This window comes from Diuraphis noxia, unplaced genomic scaffold, assembly GCF_037042655.1.
Source record: "Diuraphis noxia isolate RWA-SAM2 unplaced genomic scaffold, SU_Dnox_SAM2 contig0003, whole genome shotgun sequence".
NCBI classification, from domain to species: domain Eukaryota; kingdom Metazoa; phylum Arthropoda; class Insecta; order Hemiptera; family Aphididae; genus Diuraphis; species Diuraphis noxia.
In genome coordinates this window covers 6,952,102-6,978,382 of record NW_028301713.1, presented here as the reverse complement: position 1 = coordinate 6,978,382, position 26,281 = coordinate 6,952,102, and the positions used below count along the sequence as shown (strand labels likewise).

General features: G+C 31.9%; 1 pseudogene; it reads right to left on the bottom strand.

The window, feature by feature from the left end:
* Positions 1-21,010: 21,010 nt before the first annotated feature.
* LOC149056639 (uncharacterized) lies at positions 21,011-22,436 on the bottom strand (annotated as a pseudogene).
* Between the last annotated feature and the right edge of the window lie 3,845 nt (positions 22,437-26,281).

The following is a 26,281-nucleotide window of genomic DNA, read 5'->3' as shown; positions in this document are numbered from 1 at the left end:
TGTTGTCGCCGTTACTGGCTGTTGCGCACATGGTTTGATTATTCGCGTTAACTGACTGGTAGTCGTTATACGCGCATTACGTGACATACGCTTGGTCAATTATTATATTGTTTTGGTTCCTTATGACGTGAATCATAAACCGCCGGATGTATACTTGATTGGAGGACATCGCATTCGTCGACACGTCGTATGGGGAAGCCGATCAGCGACCAGGTCAGACGTATCACTCCGTATTATCATTTTGTACTATTATCATTAATTGTATCGTATTGTAGCGGTTGTTGATATAAACACCGTGTGCTTACGTTTAATAATATTATTATTATCACGCTCATGTTTGTGATTTGTTGATCAATTATTATTTGTATCATTATTTGGTAGGACTAACATATTATTTAAGGTGTTCTCGTGTACATCATATTTTCCTACTTATATATATGCAATAAATATATACAGTCCACTTATAAAATATCGTTTGTTTAACTTCTATATATTTTATATTACTTTCAGGTATTAATTATTAATTATTTATCAATTACCAGTGAAATAGTTAGGATACAACCATGTTTATTTAAACTGGCTATCCCAGCTAAACAACTATTATTGTTGTCAGAAAGACATGAAAATAATTCTCTTAAAAGAAGTGTAAATCTATTATCGAATTTAATTAGTAAAAGATTCTTCAATTGTTCCTTTTTCAATATCAAATAAAAATTCATCATTTCTAACGAAAAATACATAGCAAATTGTACTTTTAGGTAAATCTTCATTGAAATCCACATGTAAAATAATATTTTGTTTAGTTGCAGAAATATTTTTTGGTTGTCTAGTCATGTTTACAAGATATATTGTTCTAAATGTTATTGTTCTAAATATTATTGTTCTAAATATTATTGTTCTAACTTTTTTTAACAATGCATCATCATCTGTATTTCTCGTAAAAATTATTTCCATATCACCTTGGAAAACAGGATATATTTGGTCTTTAAACCATCCTAATCCGAATTGTGATAATTTACCCATAACATTAAAACGACCTTCACCTTTATATTTGCTTGAAAATCCTGAGTTTATAATTGGTCCGTTTGGATCCACAGAAAAATCTAACACACCTTTAATTGTACTAGCAACTCCTGGATTTTCGATTTCATCCAAGACTTTACCATGTTTTTTAACTTCAATTCTAGTAAATAAAAATGCAGGAAAATTATCAATTAGTTGTATTTTTGATTCTTTAGGATAATCTTTTCCATCTTTTTGCAAATATCTACCATAAATATAAAACTTTGCATCTTTAATGCTCAGAAAATCATCCATATTATCTATTCTAAAAATTGTAGTTTTATTAGGTGTATTAAGTTGTGAATTATTCACAGGTAAAAGAGTTTTATATTGAGATCTTTCAATATATTGATCGTATTTTTTAAAAATATTATACATTATTATTTATAAGAGCAAATATATATATATTTTTTTTATATAAATGGATAAATTAATGGTAAAAAAATATATTGAAGATGATAGTAAAGAAAAATCTTTATTTGAAATACCTTCACGAGTTTTAGTGGTAGGAGCATCTGGCTGTGGTAAAACAACTTTGTTGTATAATATGATTATAAGTTATTGGATTCCATATAAAAATCTATATATTTTTACAAAAAATATTGATCAGCCAGTTTATAAAAATTAAAAAAAATATTTGATGGAATATCTTCTATTAACATTCATTTTTCTGATGGTGATATAATATCTGTTGATGATTGTGAACCTAATAGTGTAGTGGTTATTGATGATTTTCTTTTAGAAGATCTAAAGTTGATAATGGAATATTTTATAAGATCGAGATCAAAGAATATTAGTGTTATTTATTTAACACAGACTTATACTTCAGTAGATATAAAAACAATAAGAAATAATTTAACTGTTATAATTGTTTTTAATCAGTCAAATTATTATATTGAAAAAATATGGTCCGATTTTATTAGCAAAATTATACCATTAGACAAATTTAAAGACATTTTTAGAACTTATTGTAAAACATATGATAAAAAAAAATAAAATATAAACATATTTTTTCATAACAATAGATATAATAAAAAATTTTAATAAAGGTAATGATATTTTAAGTATTGATGAAAGATGAAAATTATTTTTTTATTTTTTATGTAATAAATGGATATCAAACAAATTCAAAATGAATTAAAAAAAAAAATTTAAAAAAAAATAGCATTTGAAGACCAAAACAATTCCAAGGTAGGAAATAACATAGAAAATAAAACATATTATTCATCTTAGACAAAATTTACAAAAAACTTTTAAAAAATCAGATTTAGAACAATCCGAAAAAAAGTTAAATTTTATAAAAAAAGATGAAGATGAAGGTGACAATACTAACGCGTGCCCTATTCAGGGACACGTTGAATATACACCAAAAGAAATCCAAAAAATAATTAATCTTAAAAAAAATTTACAAAATAACTATAGAAAAACAGTTTTAAACGATAAATATACATCAGAAGAAAAAGTAAAACATTATGAACCAATATTAAAAGCCTTATCAAATGTTGAATCATATGTTAATGATGTTAAAGAGGTTGCTATTAAGACCGATAATGATATTCAAAAGATGATAATACCTACTCCTTATAAACCTCGTAATCCAGAATTATTACGACTAACAGAAGATCAAGATAATATGAAAACACCTAAAAGTTCTCCACGAATAACAACAAATAAATCTCCTATGCCTAAAAATATAATAATATTAGGTGAAAATGCGCAAAAATATTTACCAACTTTACCAAATGAAGCTAAAGGTGTTAATCCATTTGGAATATATCATATTAGTAAAACTGATGAATTCATGATCGGAAAATACCCTATAATATTTGACTTTGATGATATAATTTTAAATGGAAAAAAACATATACTAACCCCAGGTATGTGGAGATTATTAACTCATACAGATGTTACAAAATCAGAATTTTATACAAAAGATGATTTTGAAAATTATGAAAAAATATTAATTGAAACAGATTCAATATACCAAAATAATGATATTAACACAGGAAAACTTAAATCAAGTGGAAGTGCTAAATATAATGAAATGATTAAACCTATTTGGGAAAAAATTAAACTAACATCAACAAAAACTAAAGATAGTAAACCAAAAACATCAAAAAAAGAGAAATCACCAACACTGAAAGAATCACAAAGTTTACCCAAAGGAGAAGGTTTAATAAAATATACAAATAATCCTATTGAATTTATTTATATCGATAATATAATAAAAATAATTGACAGACTATATTTTATATTAGCAGAAGAAATAGCGGGAAATTATGGTTTTCATAATGAAAAACTTGGTATTGTTCATTTGTTTAAACGAAACATGGAAACACTGATTGATACTCCCAAAAAAGGTGTTGAATATTTACTACAATCTTTGTTAAATTTACCAAAAGAAACAACAAATAAGTTAAAATATAATATTAAACAATTAATTGACAGACTACATGTTATATCATCTCCAGAAAGATCGGGAAAAAACACTTATCATGATGAAAAACTTGAAATTCTTAATTTTTGTATTAAAAAAATAGAAAAGATAATTGATATTCCCGTTAAAGGTGTAGAATACTTAATGTCGTATATTTCACATTTACCAAAGGATATTATAAAAGGTTCAGGGTTTTTTAATGATTTTTTAAATTGTTCAAAATTACCTCCGATACATTGGCCTGGATATAATTATCTAGGACCATTTACAAATTTAGATGAAAATATTCCCCCGATTAACAAGTTAGACGAATATGCAAGAGATAATGATTATTTTTATAAAGATCATAAAGATACTAAAACAAGACATATCGCTGATAAAAATTTACAACAAAAAGCAATGGAAAGATTTTATGCTTCTGATAGTTCTTTGAATGAAAAAATTGCTGCTTTGACAACTGCAAATATAATGAAAACAAAAAGATATTTAGGAATGAATTTAATATTTGAATAAAATTTAATATTTTGTATAATAAAGTGCATTTTAAATTAACTGTAAACCATAAAAAAAAGTTGGCTGAAGCTCATAAAAAAAATTCTAATGCAACAATTCATATTGCTAGTGATAAAATATATAAAGGAGAAAATAAATATTATTTAGATCAAAATCAAATAGATAAATTAAAAAATGCCAAGAAAAAAAATTCTGGAGTAAGGTTGGAGATTACATCGAAGCAAATTAAAGGTGGATTTTTACCATTAATTTTACCTTTTCTAGAAGCTGCAGCAGTAACTACTCCAGCTTTAATTGCATTGTATGATAGTTATAATGATAGTAAACATAAGAAAAAAATAGTAGAGGAAATAATTCGACACAATAAAGAAATGGAAAAAAATAAAGGTTCTGGATTGAAGACAAATAAAAAAAAAAATCGAAAAAATGATTAATTTCCATATATCAACATTTAGAAAAAACATTAAAAATTATCCAGGTTGTTATACAACTTTTTGGAGTAAAATAAAAAATATAAATATCGAACCGTTAAGTAATTTTGATATAATAAAATTTGGAAATAATATAAAAAATTTTAGAGGTTGTTTCATGATAAATGAATTACCTGAAAAACCTTGGTTAAATGAATGTGGGATATTTAATTTAAATAATTCTACTCAAAATGGTTCTCATTGGGTTGCATGGAAAAAAATAAAAAATTATAAAATATATTTTGATTCATTTTCGAGTACTCCTCCTCCTGAAATTTTAAATTATTTAGGTGATGATAATCTGTGGTATAACAATGACAAGTTTCAAAACTATGATGATCCTCCTATATGTGGACATTTATGTTTAGAATTTATTGACAATTATAAAAAATTTATTTAAATATAATATATTAAGATATTTTTAATAGAAATATTTCTATTAAAAAATGATGATTATTTAGTTATATTCTAAGCAATTTGTGATCGGAATCTGTACCTCCCATGCCAAGACAACAAATTTTAATATTTCCTGAATCTTGAAAAACACAAATATCATGAAGATATTTGAATAAAAAAGTACCTGTTGTAATTATCATATCATTGGCTATCTTACAAATTTCGAGCCAAGTTGGTGATTCTAGTATTTTAGAAGCATAAGGCTTTCCATTTCCAGAAATATTGTGTCCATTATCGACGATTATAATATTTCCTTTAATAGGAATTTCATTTAGATTATATTTCATGATTTTAATATTTTTATTATTAGTAATATAGTATTCATATTTACAAAACTTAACAAATATTTTATTATTTAATATTGATTTTTCTATTTCATTTTGCATTTCATTTTCTTGTAATTTATTAAAATCTTTGATAGTTGTATCCATTGTTTTATTATACATTTCAATTCCTTTAACTAAGGTATTCAATTTATTTTTAATAATTATTATATTTCAATTTTAATTATTAATATCATAAGTTTTGTTAAAAAAATAAAAAATATTTTAATAATTATTGCAATTCAATTTTTAATTATTAATATCATAAGTTTTGTAAAAAAAATAAAAAATATTTTAATAATTATTGCATTTCAATTTTAATTATTAATATCATAAGTTTTGCGAAAAATATTTTAATAATTATTACATTTCAATTGTCTGATCTTTTTGCACAGTGTTTTCTTTTTAGTTCATTCCTATTTTTTGACGCTCACCTTATTCGGGTGAGCGTTATGGGCATTTATGATATTTTTATGTAATTGAATGATAGTTTTATTTTGCATTTGTATTTCAATTTATTTATTTTCAAAATTTTTCGATTTCATTTCGTTATTTCATTTCTGATGTTATTCTGAACTTATATCAATTATTTAATTTATGATATTTTATTGAAGGAATATTAGTTATGATATTTCTGATGTTATTACTAAATTTTTTTGGGGAACATTGCAATTCAATTTTCAATTATTTATATCATAAGTTCTATGAAAAATATTTTAATTATTATTGTATTTCAATTTTAATTATTAATAAGTAGTATTATGAAAAATATTTTGCGATTGTATATTGCATTTCAATTGTCTGATCTTTTTGCACATTGTTTTCTTTGTGATCTTTTACTGATGGATTTAAGGACTGTGCCAGGAATGGTACATCTATACTACTGGCCTTAACGGTTTAACATAACATTCCTCGAATAACTCATACAATTTGGCTTTTACTTCAAAATCTACTTCAGATTCTATTTTTAACTCATATTTACCATCCATATCATCAAACAACCCATTTTCACCAATCAACATAATCTCATCTGCAATATATTGACTCTCTGAACACAATTCTTTTTGTTTTATAACTACTTCACTATTATCAAAAATTACAGTTATAGTTTGATTTAGTAAGAAGTTCCTTCCCAATAAACATTCATTTACCATAGTGTTATTAGAAACAACATGAAAATCTAACATTAAATTATTCTCACCTATTATAAGCTTAGCTTTAATGACGCCCAGAATATCTAATTTAACATTATTAATACCAACAAAGTTATTAACAAACTGTGAATTATACTTAACGTCTAGAGGAACAATATTTTCTTTTATTAAAGAGATACCACTTCCAGAATCAAGAATTGCATTTAATTTTACCTCTGTATCTTCACCGAATACTACACCAATCACCTTCTGTACTGCAGCCACAAGAACATTTTCAACCAACATTGTAGACATTGTAGACTTGTCCGTTTCTCTTGCCTTATTTGCCTTCCATGTTGAAGTGGAACGCTTCGGACAATCTGGTTTTTTATGATCCATAGAGCCACATAGAAAGCAAGACACATTTTCTCGCTTTGGTTTGCGACATTTTTCAGCCACATGATACCTTCCTCCACAGTTGGCACACTTCTTTATTACCTTAGCTTTATCCCTATCACTAGGATTAGATACTACTTTACCCAAGTCCAATTTGTTAGAAATCTTATTATTTTGTTGTAAGCGATATTCGTGCATACGTTCAAAGTTAATAATGTCGCTCAATAAACTGTCTTCACTAAAATGATCACGACTCAATCAATATTGAAATAGTTCTTTGGAGCTTACACCTATCATTATTTGTTCTGTAATGTCTTCTATGCCGAGATTAAGATTTCTACAAAGACGTACCTTTTCATGGAAATAGTCTAATACGTTTTCATTTTTATCTTGTACGCGTGCAACTAAGGTTTTCCATCGACTACCGATATTTGATTGCATAGCAAACGTACGCTTGAACTGAGTCTCAAAGTCACTCCAAGAATTGAAAACTCTACCAATGAACCACTGTTTGGCTGGACCTTCAAGGCAATTACGTGCAGTTTCTATCTTCAGATTATCAGGCCATTTATGGAGATAAGCTATATTATTCACAGTATCTACCCAATCTAAGGCATCATCGTTATAACTTTTCCCCGCAAAACTAGGTAACGATTTATTTAAATCGGGTAAAACTGGTATAATTTTAGGTTCATTATTTGTTTTACTTGCTTGTAATGAAATTAAGTTCATCAGCATTTCGTTCTGTTTCATTAATTGTTTCAAGACATAATCAGTACTGACCTTAGGTTCCGATGTAACATCACTATTACTGCCAATAACACCGCTACCATCATTGGCTTTAGGAATATCATCAGGTCCTACAGGTCACTTACTATCATGTGCCCCATATATTTACTATTTAGTAGTACATACGCGAGCCAGAGAAATAATGGAGAGCCATATTAAAACAAAAATGCATGCACGTTTTAACGTATCGTGAAAACAAAAGTTTAATTAATCCATTTTTATGTTCAAAATTGTTTGATAATTCATGTTACAATCATGGCAGTGCTAAATTATAAATATAACTTTCCATATTATTTCAGTGTGTAAGAGTTGCATTTTTTTTTGTGTTTATAAAAAGATTTTCAAGATAAATATTTCTGCTCATATAAATCATCTGTAAAATGTTATATTTTATAATAAATTAATCCCTAACGCATCAAAAATGGTAATTTAAAGTAGGTATAGCGAGAATGTCAACAGTCAAATTTTCAGCGTAGTTTAGGAATTTCCCTTTCCGTCGGCAACACGTTTTTAGATGTCACAGCTTCATTAGGATTTTTTTTAATTTTAAATATTTCAAAAAAATTCAACATTTTAATATATAAAATAATTATTTTATTTTATTTTAAATAAATAAAACACTTATGATATTATACTGAAATACTACAGGTTAGTGGTTACAGTACTTAATAATACACACGTGTAGCCCGTGTAGGTAACATTTACTTTATAATTTTATATATTCGACCGAAATTACAAATTCGGATTAACAACAGTAAACAACGCTAGTGACGCTACACGAAAAACGAAACGGTCATCACGGCAATCGAAGTTCGGGCCAATCGGAACATTAATAATGTTTATCAAAGTCTGACTGTTGGAAATTTCTATTTTTGTCATTGCGATAATGCGATAACAATCCGTCGCGACGGTCAGTCGGCGCGCACTGATGACGATTAGGTATTAATATAATTATGGTATAATAAATAATTATTATTATATTGACATTGAACAATATTTCAAGAAAAAAAAAATATTTTGTGAATTTCCAAGATTTTGGCAATTGTTGTAAAATAATTACCTATTTTAATATTTTATAGTAATTTATACCATGAAAAATGTTTATACATTTGGGGGGGCTTTCGATCTGTTTGGGGGGGCTAAGCCCCCCCAAATGTATAAACATTTTTCATGGTATAAATTACTATAAAATATTAAAATAGGTAATTATTTTACAACAATTGCCAAAATCTTGGAAATTCACAAAATATTTTTTTTTTCTTGAAATATTGTTCAATGTCAATATAATAATAATTGCATTTGCCATGTACCTAATGTTATATTATTTTATTCATGTTGTTTAAAACACAACATTTACTTATAACCGTTTAAAATATAAGTATATGATTACCTTATATTCTGTCACATTTTTTTTATTAATATTATTTTTACTTTTTCCCCTTTTTAAATAAATCTTTGGGATTCATTTCCCACTGCGTGTATAAAAGCCTGCAAGTTCCACCGACTTGGCCTTCGGGTCAACACGCGGTGCGGCCTGCAGGTCACGATGTAAGTGTTCCCCTTACATTGTGGGTGGTATATAGGGCCTTAAAAACTCTATAATCTCACAACATGATTATCCGTTTTAAAGTTTTAAAAAATACAAGTAGGTTTGATAAACATCATCCCGAAGATTATAACAGACTATCCATAATATATTGAATTAAAGCTACGCAAAATTATAGATGATTTTTGGAATTCCATTAGCATTGAGCCATTGACGCACAAAGTACATATAATATAATATTATTATGTATTAAATATTATTTGATACAATAATTAAAAATTATGGTAAAAGTTGTTGTACATTAATTTATTTCTCTTATGTTACCCTACTGATTTGAGGTAGATTCGTGTTATCAGTAAATCGAAGAAGTGTACCATCTGCTTTTATATAATCTGTGATTATACCACAGAATAGCCTATTCTCACCTATTCTGTGATTATACCATCGACAGTTGTACCCCACAGATATATATAATAAACTAGATTGCTAACTGGCCTATACAGCCTGTGTATTTAATTGAAGCCAACAATCCGCCATTTTAATCGAGGCCGGAACACCATATCACTTATTATTTATATTGATAACAAATGTTTTTTTTTCGATATTAGAAAAATAATTCTGTAAATCACAATTAGTTATAATTAATAATTATATAAATCAATTCAATTAAATATACTTTTAAATATTTTTAGTTTTACATATAAATAAAGTTAAGGCAATTGCTGTATCCATTTCATTTAAAGGTGTTAAATCATCTAATTTAGTAAATATATTAACTTGGGATCTTCTTGTAAAAATTGACAATAATTATGGTTTCGAGTTAATCTACCAAGTTAGTTTTATACAAAATTATGTTTTAAACTTTTCTAATTTTTTTCATTACATAAGGGATATTATACTTTAAATGTTTAATCTCATTTAAAAAAGTGAGTTGGCTCTTTCAACAAATTATACAAATGTTTAATATATTGTTGTTTAAAGAATTACTAAAATACAAATGTAATGTATATTTAATTATTATGATTATTAAACATTTTACAAATAATCTATTTCAAGTAGTATAATGGTGATAAACTGATAAGTATAATAATGTACCATGATTACACCTTGACCCGTGCGAGGGCCTAAATGTGTTGCTCTCCATTTGTCATGCCAGTTTTGTACAGTTCTATAAGTAGGATTTAGTCTAGCATTTCTAACTAACTTTGTTTTTGGTATCATGTTAATAAAATTATATTTAATGTAATAGTAAAAGTAAATATTTTTAATGAAAACATAATATATGAACATATAATAAATAAAAGTAATAATATTAAAATATTAGTATATTTAATATTTATTTTCTTCTTCTACAATAGTAAAAGTTTATTGAATTTATTAGTTAATCTACTTTAATTAATCTGTGATTACTGAGCGTATATAAATAGTTATTTTCTCCTACATTTAAATTAAATTAAGAACTATAAGTTAACCTACTTGTTTATTTATATTTAAAAAAATTATTATAACATCTTATATTTTTAAAATTTTTATTTTAGACTTATAATGATCGCTGATGAGTTTAAAACTGAAGTACACGTACCAAACTACACATTGACTATTGATAATTGATTTTACATCATAGTTTTAACTGTGTATTAAAAATTAAATTTTGAATGTAAAATTATCATTTTTGAATTTAGAACATCATGTGCTGAGATAAATCAAAATGTTATATTGCACTTTATTCAATGTTTTTACAATATTTTTGACTTATACTTATAACTTAAAAGTAATGAATAATAACGTAAATACTGCAATGCGAACGTACATTCGTCGATTATAATAACAAGTAAAATGCATTACGAGCAAAGTTAGGTACTCCCTATTCCCATTGTTCATAAGTGTTAACTAAATAGGTACCTACTATTGTTTTTTGTTCACATACCGTATTTATATAAGAATATGAATGTTGGTCTGCGGAATGATTTTTAAATTTTCAAAAGTTTTCCACGCCTGATATAGCGCGCGCTTGATAATGTAACAAACGGGTTTTCTCTTTTGGAAAGAAAAAAGAAACAAAAAAAAGCATTTATTTCATTCAAAATTAAAATAATAATATAATGTGGTGTATCACGTAGAATTACAAAAACTGCATTCTCTGCAGGTTTCATTAAAACAACGTATTATAGTTGTATAAAGTTAGTGTAACTTACTATATAGTAACTATTATTATTGTTTTCCTTGAAAAGTAATTAAATTACTACATTGCACGTGTGTGTTGCTCATAAAAAATAAATAGATCATGCCAATATTATGGTCGGAGTGTATTATTATATTGCAACGATGTCGTGTCATATTAATACTACCAAAAGTGGGCATTAACTAGTTAAAACGTTTTTTTTTCCTAATCAACTTATAAACTTAACTAGTTTAATTAACAGTTGAAATAACTTAGTTTTTTTCAGTCAATTTAAAAACAATACATTAAGTTACAAACATTTTGAAATTATTTGTTTATAGGTATTAGGTATACATAAATATTATCAAACAATTGGAAAGTGCACTGAACTTGATTCCTAGCAATAGGATACAAATTGTTCTAGGAGATCTAAATGCCAAAGTTGGGAAAGAAGAAATGTTTAGACAAGTGACAGGAGGACACAGTTTACACGATGAGACAAACGACAACGGAACTAAACTAATTGACTTTACAATCGGGAATGGTTTAGTAATAAGGAGTACAATGTTCCCACATAAAAATATACATAAGGGAACTTGGAGGTCACCTGATGGAAGATATACTAACCAAATAGACCATATCCTGGTCAATTCAATATTTAAAAACTGTATCCAAGATGTCAGATCGATTAGAGGGGCAGACTTGGACTCAGATCACTATCTCATAAGAGGTAAAATGAAAATAAAGCTCAAAAAACGCCCTCATACACGTATGGAACAACTTACTAGGTATGACGTAGCAAAACTAGATGACCCAAATTGTATAAATACCTTGAGACATAAAATACGTCAAGAATTTATTAACTACGAATTAAGAGCATGGTTACGGTAGATGAGAAGTGGAATAAAGCTAAGGATATATTAAACAAAATATCTGATGATGTAATAGGAAAAAAAAAAAAAAAACCATGGTTTAACGGTACATGTATGAAAGCCCTAAAACGGAAAAAAGAAAGTAGAAAACAGTAGCTTAACGACATAGACAACGTGGAAAAAGAAAACAACTACATAATATGCAAAAAAGAAGTAAACAATATAATCAGATACGAAAAAAGAAAATATACCAAGAACATGCTAGAAGAAACAGAAGAATACCAAAAAATGAATAGGTCACGTCTGCTATTCCAAAATATCAATGCACTTAGAAAAGCATTCAAGAAACAGGAAAAGTTCCTAAAAAATTGCGATGGTATGTTAATTACAGACCCAAATGATATCTTAGATAAATGGAAAGACTACTTTGAGAACCTCCTTAATTGCGACGAACCCATAGACACATTTAATTGGACTGACGTAGAACCAAACGAAAGCGAATATCTTCCACCATCCAGAATTGAGATAGCAGAACAAATTAAGAGGTTAAAAAATCATAAGATTCCAGGTGAAGATGGAATCCAGGCTGAGATTCTAAAAAATTTAGATGAAGAAGCCATATCCAACATACATACATAACCTAGTAGAATTAGTCTGGAAAGAAGAAAAAATCCCGGAAGATTGGAGAACCGCTCTAGTATGTCCGATACACAAAAAAAACGATCCACTCGAGTATAATAATTATAGGCATCGCTCTACTTAATACAACATACAAAGTCTTGTCGTATTGCATCCTTGATAGGATTAAACCAATCTCCGAAGGAATACTGGGAGACTACCAAGGAGGTTTTAGACCAAATAGATCCACCACAGACCAAATATTTACTATTAGGCAGATATTTCAGATAATGTGGGGATTTGATGAGGAGGTATATACTTTGTTTGTAGACTTTGAGAAAGCATACGATTCCATACATAGACCAACACTATTTAAGATATTAAAAGAGTTCAATATGCCAAAAACGTTAATTAACCTGATTAAAGCGACAATGGAAAATTCTGAAGTAAAAATAAAAATAGCGAACTCTACATCTAAACCGTTCAAAGTAACTTCTGGTTTAAGGCAAGGGGATGCATTATCTCCAATCCAATTTTAACCTAGTTCTGAAAAAGGTTGTCAGAGATATGAACATATCAGAAGGTGTAACTTTAGGACAGTCAAAGATAGGCCTGCTAGCATATGCCGACGATATTGCCATCTTAGGAGACAATATCGAAATAGTAAAAATACATTGTAAAAAACAGATGGATGCGGCGAATAAAGTTGGTCTCAGAATAAATGATAAAAAGACAGAATATATGAAACTAAACAGAAAAAACAGGACGTATCGCCACGGGGAGAGTATGAATGTAGATGGACATATATTCCAAAGAGTCCACGATTTAAATACTTAGGTGTCCTCTTAACTCAGGACAATGAGTTAAAAGTAGAGATTTCCAAAAGAATGCAACTGGCCTGTTGCGCTGACAAGTCCGTATGAGGGATGTTGTCAGACGCTTCGGTTCTCAGAACCCTTGTGAGAAGGACAAATTAAATATGACAAATAGTAAGTGTGAACAACAAGTTGATGTATTGTGAAACGACAATCATTCAGGTGAAATATATAACCTAACAATATACAATATAAAGGAAACGGGGGGGACGCGGGGAACACCGATCTGGCCTGCGCAGCTGCAAGCGAATCCAGAGCTGGAGATGAACTTGAGATGAGCTGCTATTGAAGTATTAACTGCTAATACACGTGATCACGACCTTGTGTACGCGGAGCTGCTGTTTCTCGCTATTGAGCGAACACTTTGTGGACATACGGGAACTGACGACTACAGTCAGATTCTCGTGGAGCAACGGACCTCCGAATACGGATTATGCGTAAGAGCATACGACAGCAAACATGAACAGAGCAAAATTGATCAAATACGAAAAGCGATCGCAAAAAAAGCTTAAGCGCCGGAGCGGACGTAGAACACGTGGGAACACACACAGTATTCAAAAATAACGGCCGAGCAGCACGTAGAAATAAGTGAGAGCACACCTTTTCAAAATAATAATAAATCAAACGGCCGAGCTGCACGGAGATCACGAGCGAACACACCAACAACGCACATACACACACAAACCGCAGCACGGCGGCGTCGGCAGACGCGTCGTTACCCGAACCAAGGTGACGAGCGCATCAGGCTGACCAACATTGCGGGTGGCCGAGCGTGGTCACCATTTGCCGCCAAACAGTGGCGGGTTTAAATGAACGAAAAGATCGAACAAGGCCAATAACTGCTATTTTGGTGGGGAACCCTGCTAAAATCGAGATCAATATCTTTGAACTTAAAAATAAAAATATACATGACATTAATGCGTCCTGTCGTCCTATATGGGTCAGAAACATGGGCACCAAGAAAAATAGAGGAAATAAAACTAGACACATTTGAAAGAAAAATTTTAAGACGTATATACGGACCTTGTTTCCACTCAAGAACCCAAGAGTGAAGAATTCGAACCAATGAAGAACTACAGAACTTGTTTCAGAGACCATGTATTTCAAACGAAATCAAAAAAAGAAGACTGTTGTGGGCAGGCCACACCTGGAGGAAAAAAGACGCTATGATTAACGCAGTAATCAGGGAAGAACCGAAAGGAAAGAGACCACTAGGTAGACCACGCCTAAGATGGAAAGATTGTGTGAGGAAATATGTTAAAGATGTTAAAGAGGTTGATCCAGGAGCAAACTGGAGAGAAATAGCAGAAAATAGAATAAATTGGAGGGAAATTTGTTTTGCGGGATGGTCTTAAAGGCCGAAAAACCTAAAAAAAAGAAAAACCTAAAAAAAAAAAAAAATGCATAAATATTAATATAAAATAAAAATAATCCAATACTTTGATGTGTGCTAACGCCGTATTATCGTTGGAATCAGGAATTAATGATTTATAAATAAAAACACTAGATAAATTACTTCACGTACACTAATTTTATTATTTCTACTCAAACTTATAACTAAGATTTTCTGTCTACACAATAGAGGTTCTGTCTACCTCCAGTCCGTACTCCGACTGCCGACACGGCCCCGTCCGTGGGAACCGTACGGGTCCTTGCACGGCGAATTCGCTGACCAACGCACTTCCCACAGTCACGTAGGCCATTGCGTTATCCAGCGAACGCACATATCGCATACAGGGTGTCTAGTATATACAGGGTACAACATACCCCCCGAGTTAAACGGAAGCAGTCCCTGCGACCTTGTAAATACAAATTACTAAATCAAAAATAAAATCTTAATCTAATAACATGTTTGCTTAATATTTTAGGTGCGCTAGTATACAATATCGCCACATGCGCCTTGCTTATTTAAATCTACGTTAAGCTAAATATTCTATCAGTTACATGTTACTTTACAAATAAAAGTTATAATCATATATTTAAATTTGAGTTTCCGCTACAACATCTCGTGGTTGGTACATGATGGGTCTCCTAGCAGTATATTTAACAAAACAGAATAAAGAACTCAAGAGAGTTATAAGAATGGTCGCGATAATAATCAGAGATATGATAACATATAGGTTACTTTCTTTTGGAGTATAATTTTTATTTTTCTCAACTTTTATCATTTCCTCGATTTCTTTTAGAGATTTAGAATGCCGTGATAAGTCTTCCAGACCAATGTTGTTATGACTCTCCGAAAAATTAAGCGCTTCAAAGAGGTCCTGAGAAATATTTGTTACTAAAAGATGACCTAGACCCTCACTTTGTATAGGATTATAAAGATTTTGGCTGGAATTCCTAACAATCGCTTGCGATGGAAAGAGAATAGTTTGTTTTGCATATAAAACACATTGTGGGTTTAATGTTATTTGCCCTGTCCCATTAAGGATGATGTTGTGCGGATCCTCATTAACACGCTTAATAGCTACATTTTCACTTACTGCTACGTACAACCATGTATTTGTAGATTCTAAGCGACTAAAAATGGAATTATTAATTTTTACATATTGAACTTTACATACAGAAGAATTTTCCTTCAGACCTAAGAGAGAGTTAGCCCCACAAATTGTATTTGTCGAACTATACATGCACATGACCTGCGAGCAATAGAAAGAAGTGTCGATGCGTTTACAATTCCCCAACTGTGATTCGGTTAGAGGGATACAATATTCTCGATTTGAGCTAAGTGCTAATACAGAAGGTACAGATGTAAGAATAGAATATGTCTGGCCCTGATGTCGAACAGGAAATGGTATGAGCCTATAACCCTTGTAGAGATTAGAACTGATTAAAGGGATCTTTTGTATAAATATCAGGGCGTTGCTTGCGAGTAAAACTGAAACTTGGGTAACCTGAATGAATTTTGTGATACTAAACTTTTCTAATGGGAAAGGTAAATTTGAGCCTATGGGTAGAGTTAATTGAATTTCTCGTAAGTGTTCCTCGAGCATTTCTCGAGCGTCTAGTTCTGATAGAGTTGAAAGCGACTTCCCCAATTTTTCACTTAGATGGGTGATCAATTCCCCCATATTCTTTCGTTCTTTAGAAATTGTTGTCAAAGTTGAGTTTATATCGTTAACCGTGGCTCGTACAATTCTGGTCTGTGCTTCTAGAATGTTCAGGGTATCAGTTCTAGCATTACTCAATTCCGAGATTTTGGAGTTTAAGAACTCCGCATCCTCATCTGAACACACGCCGAATAAAACTTTGGTAACTCTGCCAACTGCATTGAAAAGACCTCTTCTTGCTCTTGTTGATTGGTAATTTGAGTCTAAAGATCCTAGAATTTCTCCCTTAACCTGTTCGATTTGGTGAAAAATCGATGTTGTGCTGGATTTCAACCATTCGCAACTGGAAAGGACAGCTGTCGATTGGTGTACCCAACTATACCGTTTGCAATATAATTCGAGTTGTTTATGGAAAGCGACGATATCGTTGTGATAAGTGTCTAAAGCAGAGATATTCAGGAAGGTTACGAGTTTGAATTCGTTGACCACTGGATGTACTGTACCCATGGGTTGATACAGGATGCCTGACTCGGGTACTGAATTTATTGTGTATCCTGTCCTCCCAAATACTATATTGGTCTGAATGAAAAATGTCGATCTGTAACATTATTTTTTTTTCTTTATTTACTATACTAATATTTCCAACCATGAGTAACTCACATCACTCTATGAAAGGTTTAACAAGGTGTTTATGTAATTTTGTTTTCTTTTTACCCCTGAGGATGGTCACATTGTCGTTACAATTTAGTTCTAGGACTTGGTAAGGTCCAAGCCATTTGGCACTCAGTTTGCCTTTTCTCGCTTTGTCTTGTAGCAGAACCCTATCTCCTACATGAATGTCAACGGATTGTGCGGTTTGGTCGTAGTCGAGCTTGGTTTTCTGTTTCTTTTGAATTAGGCGATCTGGTGGGATTCCCTTAACTTCTGTTTTAACTCTGTTTGGTAGTCATCATAATTATAGCGGGCTTCTGGGGCTTTTGTCAGTGAATTGGGCACCAGAAAGGTCTTGCCATATAGTAACTCATAAGGTTGTTTACCCGTAGAGCTATGCACCGATGAGTTATACACGAACATTGCATACGGGACGTACGAATCCCAGTTTTGCTGGTTGACATCTACATAATGTCGAAGGTATTCCCCTAGGGTTCTGTGGCTCCGTTCAAGTGCCCCGTTCACCTGAGGATGGTAAGGTGACGTCGTGGAATGTTTTATGCCGATAAGCTTGCATGTTTCCGTGAAAAATCGACTGAGGAATTCGGTACCTTGATCACTTACAAGTCTCTGAGGCATCCCATGAATACATATGAAAGAGGTCACAAAATGGTATGCTTCCGTGTTTGACTCTTTATTGGCCATGGGTGTTGCGATTGAGAATTTCGTCAGGTCACATTGCATGGTCAGTATATATGCGTTACCATCAAAAGTTCGTGTTAATGGACCCACAACGTCTATAAATACTTTCTCGAATGGTTCAGACGCTGTGGTGCTGATTATCATGGGTTGCTTGGTGTTACGGTTAGAAATTTTATTTACTTGGCATGAAGTACATTTGTTAATGAATTCGGTAATATCCTGTTTCAACCCTTCCCAATCATACTGGCACTGGATTCGTTTTATTGTCTGTTGTATACCGCGATGACCACCTAAGACCGTGGCATGATGTTCATGGATTATTGCATGTTTGTCCAGCTTGGAAGCGTTTTGCTGGGAGATTACTTGAATCGAAATGCCGGAGTTTTGAAAGATGTATTTTATCATCTGTAGTACGGTAGATTCATCCAGCTGATCTAACCAATACGCGGCATGGCAAGCTTTTTGATTTCGACCTCTTGACAGAAACTTCTCAGATTTAGTAAAAATTCATAGATATCTTGAAGAGTTGGTTTCTGCCAACATTTTTCCTTTGTCACCAAATTCAAAATGTAACGTGATCTCAACTTGAAATAAGCTATCTCTGTTTTCTTCGGGTGCTGTTGCTTTAGTTTCTCTATATAACCATATCTCCTTCGGAATTCTAGGGCTATCCTTCGGCTTAATTTAAGGTCTCCTGATACACAATGAACTAAATGAAATTCTTCGGGGGTTTCAAAGATATCTCCCGAAACTTCATGTACATTTGAGTTCTTCACGTTTTGACTAACTGGGTCTTCCATGTATTCTTCAAACGATTTTAGGGTTATACTTTTATCCTCCTGTGAAGTCTGAGATCTGGTCCTTATTATATTCACTCCAGCGATGCGGCTTAGGGCGTCCGCGTTAGTATTGGTTACTCCGGGTTTATATACTACTTCATAATTGTATTCCGCTAATTTCAATCTCCATCTCATCAGCCAAGATCCCGGATCTTTGACGTTGAATAACCACGTTAGTGGCTGGTGATCAGTGAAAATCTTAAACTCTCGTCCCAACAAATATGGACGGAAATGCTTGACTGCCCAGACTATACTCAATAGCTCTTTCTCAGTAGTACTGTAGGCTTGTTCTGCTTTGTTGAGTGTTCTAGAAGCATAGGCGACTGGGAGATCTTGTCCTGGAATACCTTGGGATAATATGCTACCGATCGCGAATTGGCTTGCATCGGTGGTCAGAATGAACTCTTTTTCAAAGTTAGGGTACTGTAGAATTTAAGCGTTAATTAATTTTTCTTTTAACATATCAAACGCGGTTTGAGCTTCAATCGTCCATTCGAATGGTACGTTTTTCTTTAAGAGTGAAGTTAGAGGTTTTGAAATTCGGCTATAGTCTTTGATAAATCGACGATAATACCCTGACATACCCAAGAATTGCTTTATTTCCACCACATTTCAAGGTGTTGGATGTTCCTTGACACATCGTATTTTTTCTGGATCTGGTTCGACACCCTTGTCTATTATAAGATGTCCTAAATATATTACTTCTCTTCTGAGAAACTGACATTTCGATGTTTGAAGGCGAAGATTATGTTTATCAAGTCTAGAAAATACCTCCCTTAACTTTGATTCATGATCCGTTAAATCTGTTGCATAAATAATAATGTCATCAAGATAAACAAAAGCTTTGACACCATTGATTCCGATTAAAACTGAATTCATCAGACGCTGGAAAGTACTGTACGCTCCACTCAGCCCAAATGGCATCTGTATAAACTCATAGTGTCCTTTGTCCGTCGAAAATGCAGTTTTCTGACGGTCTTCTTCCCGTATCGGCACCTGATGATATCCACTTGCCAGATCTAGTGTGGAATAGTACCGAGAACGACCTAGCTGATCTAAAATTTCGTCTATTCGCGGTATTGGGAATGCATCTCCCACTGTAATCTGATTCAGGCGACGGAAATCGACGCATACACGATACTGAGGTTTCCCTTGCGCATCAGGTATTTTTGGTACAACGATTAGTGGTGCATTCCATGGAGAATCAGAAGGTTGTATTATTTTGTTTTCTTCTAACTCTTTCGTTTGTTTAATAATTTCTTGTCTTTGGGCATACGGAAGCCTATAGGGACGTACATTAATAGGTGTAGCATTCTCCGGGGTACGAATTTCATGATGTATGGTAGTTGTGGACGTAAGAGTGTCTCCACTTAAATGAAATATATTCGTAAACTCACGGCATATCTTCTATAAGCTGTTGCATTCTTCGGGATTCAAGTGCTCTGTCTGTAATGTCTCTTTAATGCGTTTTAAACGATTTGTGTCCCCCGTTTCCTTTTGTGAATGTGTAGCCACTAGCGTCGTGGATTCTTGGTACTCGCTACAAGATACATCCTCTAGCTGAAGCGGTTTTAGTGTTACTGGATTCTCTGTGCCATTCACTACGACTGCCAACAGTTGTCTTTGTCTGACTGTAGATAGGACATTCCCCAAGCGTATGTTCTCTCCTCCGACAGGTTGGGAATGAATGACAAAAGTGCTGCCTTCCGCTGCTGTTGTGCTAATTGCTATTATGGTTTCCGTACGTGGTGCCACCTGGATTGGCTCTTCATTGGTTTGCGTGACTCTCGAAGCTTGATAGTCAATAATAAGTCCGTTGTCAACCAGAAAAGGTTTGCCCAAAATACCCTCATGAGGCACTGGAAAATCGTCCCGAATGACTTGGAAGTTCGTTGGTTGCACCTTTGTTCCAAATTGCACGTCCAAAGTTACGGACCCAAGAGTGTGGACTAGATACTCATTTATTCCCTTCAGTTGGTAAATCTGGGTTTCGTCGACAAATACCTCGTCAAGTAGGCTAGACAATTTTATCATGTTTAGATCACTTCCGGTGTCCAGTAGAAAGTGTGCACTACCCTGAACGCATTGTGGTATTTGTAAAGAGACATGATTCTCCACTAATTTTGCTTCGAAAAGGAGAACCCCTGAAGGTTGAGAGTGGCTTTCTTGATTTGTCCCACCGGGCGTCCGCCACTGGGGCCCGGTGTTGATTCGTTTCCCGATGCCGATGCTTGCTTTTCCTGTTCTTTCTTCGCATTAACATATTTGCGTTTTCGACATTCTTCCAATGTATGATTTGGTTTTATACAGTACCGACATGTAATTGTTTTCACATCGCGTAGTTCAGTTTTTCCTTTCTGATGTGACTCTTTATACCGAATTTTCTCTGCTTCTGACGCACGACATTGTCGAGCTTGGTGGTTTGTTCGTCCGCATAGGAAACACGCGCCACTTGACTTGCTGTGAGATGCCGTCGGATGATTTTGATTCGATTTGTATTTATTATCCACTTTCTGGTGAATGTTATTTTTACGCATTTCCTTTTGTGATAAGCGTGACGTTTCCTCCTCGATTGCGATCTGAACAGCTTCGTTTAAATCGTTCGGCTTTCTAGCCTTGACTATTATCCTAGTGTCGTGAGGCAGGCCCTCTGTGAACGCAGTCAGGATCTGCATCGCTGTTATTTTTGATATATCATCTGGGTTATCTAGTCTGCCCGTAGATATTGATGTTTCCAGAATTTCGTAAAATAATTGTTCTGCTCTATCCGCGTATTGTTGTATCGTTTCTCCGTATGCTAATCTGAACATAATCCGATAATTTCGTGTGTAACTGTGATAAAGTGAATTTTTTTTCAATCATTGAGTTTAATATTGTTTTCAAGTCTTCATATTTCTTAATGTCTTTATATCTTATTGCACGATATGCCTTACCAGTGAGTCTTATTGTAATTCCTTTAACAAAATTCTCTCTTTCACTCGGGTCAATATTTCGCAGTGCAAAATCGCAGGAATTTTGGAACGCATGATTTGAATCCGAACTTTCCCCGTCGAACATTGGGATTAATTTTAGTGCTTGTTCTATAGACATGTGTTTAGACATTTTGACTACTTGATTTGACGTCGGTTTTCTATTTGATCGGAGTACTTGTGTTGACTGCCCGATTGCAATATCTACGTTACCAAGTGTCGCTTGAACTTTGTGTAAAATAGTGTTCGATTGTTGTATGCTTTTTAAAGTCTGTCGTTGATTCGGATTCTGTGAATGGGTTGATGGATGCTCAGAATTATTTGGATGCTCTGGTTTAGTTGGATGCTCTGATTTGCAAAGATGCTCTGTACCTGCTAGATGTTCTGAACTAATATGACTTCGTAATGGATACCTAGATGTACCTACACTCTCCCCTGTTGGATCTAAACAGTCCCTTTCCCTATTTAAAACTTTGTGTGGTATGTATAATTCCCCACTAGAGGTATCACTAGCCGGACTAGATAAATCTATTAAATCTGAATTATCACTATCGCTTGCCCCCGGATTCGACATGCATTAATAAGAGACAAGAGTACAACAATAATAGTATTACTGTATACTATATTACTATATATTATATTACTAATATTATTATAATAATATTTATTAAAACTTACAAAACGATGACATATAAATATCGTTGCATTATGATTGATGTCGACTGTTGTTGTTTAACTTGATAACTCTGCTGCTGATGATGGCACGGTGTTGATATACTGACCCACTGACGCGGCGGCGTTGACCTTGCCCTACTCCCTTGCGGCAACGCGTACAGGAACTGGGCGCCGGGCGGTGGCACTATCCACACGACGGCGGCAACGACGACGACAATGACGGCGGCGACCGAACTCTCCTTGTAAATGTGCACGCAGCACTGTCTCGTAGAATGATGTGGTAACGTGTTGTCCCGGCGGCGGTGATGACGTCGACGACGAAGACGACCGAACTCTCCTCGTCTGTGCTACTACGTATTGGCGGCGGCGACGACGCGTATAATACGAATATTATGTGTGACAATTATGACAACACTTACGAGTGTTTGTTCCGATTCCTTGATATTGAAATTAAATTTCGACGACGATAGCTTACGTCGATTCGTTAGTGATCTCCAAAATTGCACTGCCGTAGAATAAAGTACAACAGTTTTTCTCTTTTGGAGATCCCACCGCTGCCACCAAATGATGTGTGCTAACGCCGTATTACCGTTGGAATCAGGAATTAATGATTTATAAATAAAAACACTAGTTAAATTACTTCACGTACACTAATTTTATTATTTCTACTCAAACTTATAACTAAGATTTTCTGTCTACACAATGGAGGTTCCGTCTAACTCGAGTCCGTACTCCGACTGCCGACACGGCCCCGTCCGTGGGAACCGTACGGGTCCTTGCACGGCGAATTCGCTGACCAACGCACTTCCCACAGTCACGTAGGCCATTGCGTTATCCAGCGAACGCACATATCGCATACAGGGTATCTAGTATATATAGGGTACAACAACTTTGATAACACTAATATTTTTGTTATTTTTCTTGATAAAATAATTTTGTATACTGATGTATTAGATTAGATTAGATAGACACAGTCACTCTTAATAGTCTTAATGCGATTTACATACTGATTAAAAAAAAAAAATAGATAAACTTTTTTTAAACTGAGTTTTTAATATTTTTTTCCATATCAACTTTTAACTTATCGAGTAAAATTTATATTTTGAAAGCTGTTAACTTTTGACTGAACGATAATGACGTGTACTTTTAACTTGAGTCAAATATTTTCATTAACTTGCCCACCTTTGAATGTTATTCTTATTAATACAGTCTTAAAGATTTTAAAACAGTACAGAGTTCACTTACATAATATATTATGTTCTTAGTGAATAGGTGTACTACGGGATAACAATAGATTTTATGGACAATTGCAACGAAATCAGAACTAAAAATGATATCGTTCTTAACTTATACCTAATTTTATTGTGTAATGTCCTACAATATTTATATACAACAGATGTTTATTATAACTGGACGTAAAACATTGTCGAGACGTGTCAGTTTTAATTTCATATCCGTTTGTGCTCCTGAGATTCATCTTTAAATACCCGAAAAGTATTATGATTCTATAATAATAATAATTTATAATATTATTACTATTCCGTAATGACTACGATGAAGTAGACAATAGATTTGTCACATTTTGATTTTTGCCGTGATTTTATATTGAATATAATATTACGCTAGTATAATCTATTCATAACAATATTATAGACATGACTAACCCGTAGTGTATGTGTGTTAGTACGTCATAACAATGACGTTCGATTCATTTTTTTTCACCGAAAATGCAACTCTGAAAATCAACTAGATTTAAAATATATTACAGTAGTATATATATACCATTCCTGGCACAGTCCTTAAATCCATCAGTAAAAGATCACAAAGAAAACAATGTGCAAAAAGATCAGACAATTGAAATGCAATAATTATTAAAATATTTTTCATAGAACTTATGATATTAATAATTGAAAATTTAAATGCAATATACAATCGTAAAATATTTTAATATATTATATTTTCAATCTTTTTTATTTTGATTTTTAATTAATGTATTGAGATGGCTTACAAAATCATTTCTATCTATATTGGTTTTATAATGTCCCCAAGCTAATGTATCAATACTATTTTCCAAAATAAATCTTTTATCATCATAAGCACTTAAAGCTTTTTTGTTTTGTTCTACAGTAAAAATATCATGCAGCTTAGTTCTGAATAAATTTTGTTTAACATATTTTGATTTTTTTGTTAGTAAACAATTTTCAAAATCATTAAAACATATTTTATTTTCCACAACATTTTTTTTAACACCTTTAGATTTTTAATTTCCTTTTCAGTATCTAAGATTCGATGTGAATATAATTTGGATCTTAAACCTATAAATTCAGTCATAATTTTTCCGTTTAACTCATCTTTAAACTTACCTAAGACTTTTTTGTTAACTAAAGGTAAACCATAAATATTATCTTTTGAATAATCTGATGTATCAAAATAATCATCAATTAATGATCTATCTTTATTATCTATCTTTACATTTATATCATGATAGAAATCATCAGTTTTTATTTCTAATATTAGTGAGTCTGTATCTGTATATAATAATCTAACTCTATTTCCATATTTTTTCTTTATTATATTATAATAAAAATCATACATTAACAATTTAGATAAATCTAAAATACACATTCCTATATATATTGGTTGTTTGAAAGATATTTGACATCTTTTCATATGGATTGCAGCTAAATTCTCTGTAAAAATTGTTCTTTTATCAAAATTTGGTCTCGCAATTAATTTGTCTAGTTTTGAAACATTAGAACATAATTTTATATCAACATGATTTCTCACATTCATCATAGTACGTCCATAAACACTATTGTTCATTAATTTGAAATATTCTTTTTCAAACTCATTCTTAGCTTTTGATCTAAGATTAGTATTGAAATCAATTTACACTTTTAACCAAGGAGATTGACTAAATTCTAATACTCTATGAATTTTCTCTATCTTTAAACCTAGTTTAATATATAATTTTAGTGTTTCATAATGTATTATATATTTTTTCTTATCATACAAAGTTGTTAATAATTTTGGGAGTTGTTTGTCATCAAAATGTCTTTCTGGTGCTAAAGGGAAATCTGAATGTAGATCATGAAGTTCTTTAGGGTAAGATAAATCGACTTCTAAAATATAACCTTTACATGATTTATCAGAAATATTCATTACATCAAAATCATTCAGATTATCAACCCATTTGAAATCTCCAGTAGGTAAATATTTACTCATTGCCCAACCATAAAGATTATTTGCAAAAGAAACAACAAATAAGTTAGAATATAATATTAAACAATTAATTGACAGACTACATGTTATATCATCTGCAGAAAGATCGGGAAAAAACACTTATCATGATGAAAAACTTGAAATTCTTAATTTTTGTATTAAAAAAATAGAAAAGATAATTGATATTCCCGTTAAAGGTGTAGAATATTTAATGTCGTATATTTCACATTTACCAAAGGATATTATAAAAGGTTCAGGGTTTTTTAATGATTTTTTAAATTGTTCAAAATTACCTCCGATACATTGGCCTGGATATAATTATCTAGGACCATTTACAAATTTAGATGAAAATATTCCCCCGATTAACAAGTTAGACGAATATGCAAGAGAACATGATTATTTTTATAAAGATCATAAAGATACTAAAACAAGACATATCGCTCATAAAAATTTACAACAAAAAGCAATGGAAAGATTTTATGCTTCTGATAGTTCTTTGAATGAAAAAATTGCTGCTTTGAC